Raw genomic sequence first — 7,163 nt, forward strand, 5'->3', positions numbered from 1 at the left:
CTTTAAAATAAAACGAACAACTATTTTCTTTTATTAAAAAGGAAAATCCCTTAGCATCTAAGCAAGAAACAGAAATGATGTTTTTAGTAAGACTTGGAACATGGAAACACTCTTCCAGTTCCAAAACTAGCCCAGAGGGCAACGACAAATAATAAGTTCCTACAGCTAATGCAGCAATCCGTGCTCCATTTCCCACTCGTAGGTCGACTTCACCCTTGCTTAACTTTCTACTTCTTCTTAGTCCCTGTGGATTGGAACATAAGTGTGAGCCACAACCCGTATCTAATACCCAAGAGGTTGAATTAGCAAGTATATAGTCTATAACGAAAATACCTGAAGATGGAACGACTATTCCGTTCTTCTGATCTTCCTTTAGCTTCAAGCAATCTCTCTTCCAATGCCCCTTCTTCTTGCAGTAGAAGCATTCGGATTCAGAAGTGGGTTGACTGACCTTCCTCTTTTCAGACTTGGCGCCAGTTTGCTTAGTTGGGCTGGCCTTGTTGCCACCTTTCTTAGCATTCCTCTTTTTTCCAGATTTCTTGAACTGCCCCCACGCACCATAAGCACATCTTGCTTATCACTTTTGAGCGTCTTTTCAGCGGTCTTCAGCATACCGTGAAGCTCAGTGAGCGTTTTGTCCAGACTCACTAGAGGAAAAATCGACATGTGCTTCGCTTCAAGTGCGGCTCATTTAATAAATTGGCAGCACTTGAGAGCAAATAAAATAAAAATAAAAGTATATTTTCACAAGTGCGGACTCATTTAAGAAAATTGGCAGCACTTGAGTTCAAGTGCGGGTTTTAAACTCAAGCGCGGGCTCATTTTACAAACGCAGCACAAAATATTTCTCGAAAAGATTTCATTTGCCGCCTATCTCTCCTTCCTCCTCTCAGGTTAGTGCTTTCCCCTAAATTCATTTTCTCGCTTCTCTCCTTCCCAGCTTCCCCTCTTCGGTTTCTCTCTCTCCTTCCCCTCTCCGGTTCGCCGCTGCTCTTCCTCTCCTTGCTGCGTCCCTCCTCTACCGCTTGTACAACCGCCTGCCGGATTGGTTTCCTCGTTGGTTTGTATTTCCTAACCCTATTTTTATTGATTTAATTTTCTGAATAATAATTTGATTTATTGATTTTCTCACCAAATATTCAGTTCAATTGTGTATTTAATTATGTTAAAATTTGGTAATTGGAGTTGTTTGGCTACACTACTAATAACATTGTTACCAAAATAATTTGGTGTATGATAGATTTTTGGGATTACTGTTGTTACTAGAAGTATGAGATGTGAATTTGTTAATAATAATATTTAAATTTGTTTTGGAGCCCAGTAAGATTAAGATGAAGGCGGAAAATGTTGATATTTGTTACCCTCAAATTATCCAGAGTGGTGGTAAGTTTGATTTGAGGCCGAGTGCATCAAGTAATGATGATTTGTTGTATTTTGATCCAGGTAGTGTGATTATTTGTGCTATTAGATCTAGGTATAACATTTATTGTTAAAATATAGCAAGAACTATTCTGATTGATGCTAATCAAAATCAGAGTGAGGCCTATGAGGTGTTGCATAAGGCGCATGATGCGGCCATTGCTGCCATGAAGCCTGGGAATAAAGCCCGCGTTGTGTATGTGATGGAGAGAGAAACCAGAATTGGTGAAGAATTTGATAAGTCAGCTGGCACTGGTATTGGGCTTGAATTTAGGGAAACGGGTCTGAACTTGAATTCCAAGAATGAGAAAGAGTTGAAACCAGGGATGGTATTTAATGTTGTTTTAGGGTTTCAGAACTTGACAACCCAGGCCAGTAATCCGAAAAGCCAGAACTTTTCTCTGCTTTTAGCTGATACTGTCATTGTTGCGGAGAAGGGCCCAGAAATCACAACCGCATTGAGCTCTAAGTTGCTATGAATTAGCTTTACCTCAGTCAGGAGCTTGAACTAGATTGTTTCTATCTGTCTCCACTGGTATACTTGTTAGTCTTCTCCTTTTAACGTGCTGTAACTGCTAGAGCTTTAGCCTGCAAAACACTATGAGCCCCAACACGTTCTTTTCCCTCATACCTCTCCTCCTTTGTACAGATTAAAACCCATCCAATTGCAGCCACATTATTTCCTTCTCCTCTGCTTTTTTCCAGGCACCATCTGCAATAAGAAAGTCAGTTGTTGGATTATCTTGGCCTGCCAGCCATATCACTTTTTCCTATAAATTGTTCTGAATATCAGCTACTCTCACATGCCTTGTTTTGAAAGATTGTTATCTTCATTCTCCTCATTATTACCAACCTGATATGCATAGAAAAATTTAACAGAACACTTCCCATTTGATAACACAACCCAATGGAACTGATCTTCATCATCACATCATGGGATATGAGTATTAAGGATTTCCCTTGCTCTTTTCTTACATAAGGTATTCCAGATTGGTGTATTCCAGGCTCTCGAGTCAGTACAAAAAAGCTCATTTACCTTTATTACCCTTTGTTTATTCTGGACATGATTTCTTTTATAAAAGAATTCCCTAGATGGTAACCACACTATGGAGCCAAAATTCATGTTTCCAATAAAAGCTTAATTAATGTGCTCAATTTTTATGAGAGAATGGTATACGGAGTAAAAAAGTTACCAAAGTTTTTTTAAAAAGAAAAAATGATGTCAAAAGTAATTTAAGCGGGATTTTTTTTCTTAAGAAATTGACACGTGTACAAAATGATGTCATCGGTATTTCCTTTAGTTGTAGTTATAGATTATATGGTCTATTTGATCTCTAAATGAGTCTTACAAGGTTGGGTATTGATCATCATAGGTTTTCTTAGCTTTAGAATACAGTCAAGACGTGGTTGAATTTTCCATATTGTATACAGGTGCTCCCTTGCCGAGTTTTCTGCACCCATGTAAGCCTTTTGTTATTTTTTGTGCGATATATGGAGTGGTTTGAATGAAAATGTTGTCTGGTTCCAGAATTTTGTTAAGAGTAAGCTAGGTTGTAGTTTTTGGATTGCTACATTACACTAACAAGATTCTTCTGCGCAAAAGAATCTAGTATTTAAACTTAAAGGATATTGCCTACTCATTTTATGAGGAAGAAGAAGAGGAGCCACCGTGGGTAATGGTTTCTTACCGAAATTTTCTTCTTGAATTTACTGTTTTTAGTATGTTGTTCCTGTTGTTTGTTGTTAAGTCAATTACACTTGTACTTTTATGTTTTCAATGTAATTGCTGGTTAACATATGTGCTTTCTGGGTAATATAAGGTATAGATTTAAGAATTTGGTTGTATAGAGATGCTAGAAAAGAAAGTAGAAGTTGTGCATTGGCATAAGTTTGCTTAAGAAATAAAAAAGATACTACAATTTAGGCCAAAATGAGTTTGGTAAAGATTCATGATGTTTGTGCACTAAACACCGTTCTATGTCTGGAGCTTCTTAATCTTAAAATGTGCTATGATTTTGTTGCTTCCCTTTTTGGCTTTCTGTTTAAGTTTGTGAAGTGTGTTTTGTATCCTACATTTGTTTTTGTGCATAGTGAAGTATTGCTTGCTGCGTGCCTAGTGTGTCTCATATGGCCTAGTGTGCACTCTGGATAATAAACCTTAAATGTTCTTAACTAGACCTAACTAGGTGACATTGAGTTGAAAGTTGGAAGTGAAATGATCCACTTTAGTCACATATGACCTATAATGATCGAACGAGCCTTAAATGTTCATAACTTGACCAACGTAGGTGAGAATGAGTCTTAGAAATATAAAACTAAGTATATTAAACATGTAGCATTTAAAATACTTATATAGGTTCATATTAGTCAATATATGACCTATAATGATTAAACGGGCCTTAAATATGCATAACTTGACCAAATTCGGTGAGAATGAGTTTAAGAATTATAAAACTAAGAATATTATACATATAAAGGGTTTAAAAACTTAATTAGGTTCATTAGTTGACAGTTGGGAGCGAAATAAGTCCTTTTAGTAAAAATATGACATATAATGATCAAACGAGCCTTAAATACGCATAACTTGACCGAAGTAGGTGAAATTGAGTATTTTAAACATAAAACTAAGTATATTAAACATGTAAAGGACTTTAAATACTTGTTTAGTTTCATTAATTGAAAATTGGGAGCTAAATAAGCCATCTTAGTCAAAATATAACCTATAATGATCAATCAAGCCTTAAATTTGCATAACTTGACTAATGTAGGCGAAATGGAGTCTTAGAAACTTTAACCTAAACCTAACAAACATGTAAGGGATTAAAATACTTATTTAGGTTCATTAGATGAAGGTTGAGACTAAAATAAGGCATTTTAGTCAAAATATGACTTAAAATGAACAAACGAGCCTTGAATGTTCATCACTTGACCAAAGGAGGTGTGAATGAGACTTAGGAATATTAAATTAAGTTTAATAACATGGAATGAGTTTAGAAAACTTATTTAGGTTTCCTTAGTTGATAGTCGGGAGACTCGGGACCGAAATAAGCCATTTTAGTCAAAATATGAATTATAATGAACAAACTAGCCTTAAATGTTCATAACTTTACCAAAGTAGGTAAGAATGAGATTTAGAAACATCAAAATACATCTAACAAACATGTAAAGGGTTTAAAATACTTATTTAGCTTTATTAGTTGAATGTGGAGACCGAAATAAGTCATTTTTAGTGAAAATATGAACTATATTCAACTAACGAGCCTTAAATGTGCATACCTTGACCAAAGTCGGTGATAATGACTCTTTGAAACATAAATCTAAGTGTATTGAACATGTTAAGGTTTTAAAATACTCATTTAGGTTCATTAGTTGAAAGGTGGGACCGAAATATATCTTTTAAGTCAAAATGTGACCTATAATGATCAAATGAGCCTTAAATGTGTATAACTTGACCAAAGTGGGTGATAATGAGTTTTTGTAACATAAATCTAAGTGTAGTAAACATGTAAAGGGTTTACAATACCCATTTTGAAACATAAATCTAAGTGTAGTAAACATGTAAAGGGTTCATTAGTTGAAAGTTTGGACCGAAATAAGTCATTTTAGTCAAAATGTAACCTATACTTATCAAACGAGTTTCATATATGCATAACTTGACTAAAGTAGGTGAGAATGAGTATTTGAAACATATATCTAAGTATATTAAACATGTAAAGGGTTTTGAATACTTATAGAGGTTCATTGGTTGAAAGTTAGAACCGAAATAAGTCATATTAGTCAAAATGTGGCCTATAATGATCAAACGAGTCTTATATGTGCATAATTTGACCAACTTATGCGAGAATGAGTATCTGAAACATAAAATTAAGCATGTTAAACACATAAAGACTTTAAAATACTCATTTAAGTTCATTAGTTGAAAGTTGGGATCGAAATTAGTCATTTTAGTCAAAACGTGACCGATAATGAACTAACGAAGCTTAAATGTACATAACTTCACCAAAATGGTGAGAATGAGTCTTGGAAACATAAAACTAAGTGTATTAAATATGGAAAGACTTTAAAATACTCATTTAAGTTCATTAGATGAAAGTTGGGACCGAAATTAGCCATTTTAGTCAATATGTGACCGATAATGAACTAACGAGGCTTAAATGTGCATAACTTCAGTGTATCCAACATATAAAAACTTTAAAATACTCATATGAAATCATTAGTTGAAAGTTGGGACCGAAATTAGCCATTTTAGTCAAAATGTGGCCGTTAATGATCAAATGAGTCTTAAATGTGCATAACTTCACCAAAATGGGTGAGAATTAGTATTTGAAATATAAAACTAAGTGTATCAAACATGTAAAGACTTTAAAATACTTATTTAAGTTCATTAGTTGAAAGTTGGGACCGAAATTAGCCATTTATGTCAAAATGTGACCGATAATGAACTATCGAGCCTTAAATGTGCATAACTTCACCAAAATGGGTGAGAATGAGTCTTTGAAACATAAAACTAAGTGTATTAAACATGGAAAGACTTTAAAATACTCATTTAAGTTCATTAGTTGAAAGTTAGGACCGAAATTAGCCATTTTAGTCAAAATGTTCGATAATGAACTAACGAGGCTTAAATGTGCATAACTTCATCAAAATGGGTGAGAATGAGTCTTTTAAACATAAAACTAAGTTTATTAAACATGGAAGGACTTTAAACTATTTATTGAAGTTTATTAGATGAAAGTTGGGACCGAAATTAACCAATTTTATTATTATACGGTTCATTATTTCTTTATTATGAACAAATTAAGTCTTAATTTATTGTACGATTCAATATTTATAATATAACTAAAGTGTATATATATTTTTTGATGGTTGATCTTTTTAAGGTATTCAATAATCCGAGGGAGCGGCCGTTCACCTTTGAGGAGATAGACGAAGTTCGAGAAATGTTGGCAAACTTCATTACCATGTCTTTGATATTTTCTTGTACCGAATCTTAAATTATGGATGCTAGCTAGTTTTTCATAAGATTGTAATGTAATCGAATTTTATATTTAAAATTATATACTATTTAATTTAATTATCTATATAATTAGATACTTTTTATATAACGTATGGAGGTTAATAAGTGGCGTGATCCAATTGTAATATGTAGCAGGGAAATCGGTTATACAACAAATCTAGATCAAGTGCGGCTCATTTATAGGCCAAGTGCTGCTCATTTTTATGCTTGTGCTGCCCATTTCTATGTCAAGTGCGGGCTCATTTTCAAATTTGGCAGCACCAAATATGTCAAGTGCGGGTTCATTTTCAATATTGGCAGCACCAAATATGTCAAGTGCGGGCTCATTTTTAAAATTGGCAGCACCAAATATATCAAGTGCGGGGTCATATTCTAAAATTGGCAGCACATAATATGCCAAGTGCGGGCTCATTTTCCACATTGGCAGCACTTGAAACATCAAGTGCTACCAATATTTTGGCAGCACTTGAGAAACATCAAGTGCGGGCAGGCCATGTGCTGAATATGTAAAAGCCCACACTAAACCCCTTAAAATGAGCCCGCACTTGAGGTTTTTTCCTCTAGTGACTATTCATACTGTAGTTCAGTTTGAACTGATCATACCCGTTATGAAGAGAATGGAGGATGGTGTCTACAGCCATTTCCTGAGAGAATTGCTGATCCAGCCGACTCATATTCTCAATGAGTCCAATCATTTTGAGAACATGTGGACTTACGGGCTCGCCTT

The 7,163-nt window shown here is 34.6% G+C and overlaps 1 long non-coding RNA gene across 2 annotated transcripts; it reads left to right on the forward strand.

Annotated features, from left to right (window-relative positions):
• Positions 1-811: 811 nt before the first annotated feature.
• Positions 812-6,524, forward strand: LOC130472493 (uncharacterized). 2 transcript variants are annotated; one of them, XR_008932894.1, is made up of 2 exons: positions 812-3,092; positions 6,300-6,524. It is a non-coding gene; the product is annotated as an uncharacterized lncRNA (long non-coding RNA). The 2 variants fall into 2 exon arrangements; XR_008932893.1 differs by having other exon boundaries at positions 812-1,060.
• The last annotated feature ends 639 nt before the right edge of the window (positions 6,525-7,163 follow it).

This window comes from Spinacia oleracea, chromosome 4, assembly GCF_020520425.1.
Source record: "Spinacia oleracea cultivar Varoflay chromosome 4, BTI_SOV_V1, whole genome shotgun sequence".
Lineage (NCBI taxonomy): Eukaryota > Viridiplantae > Streptophyta > Magnoliopsida > Caryophyllales > Amaranthaceae > Spinacia > Spinacia oleracea.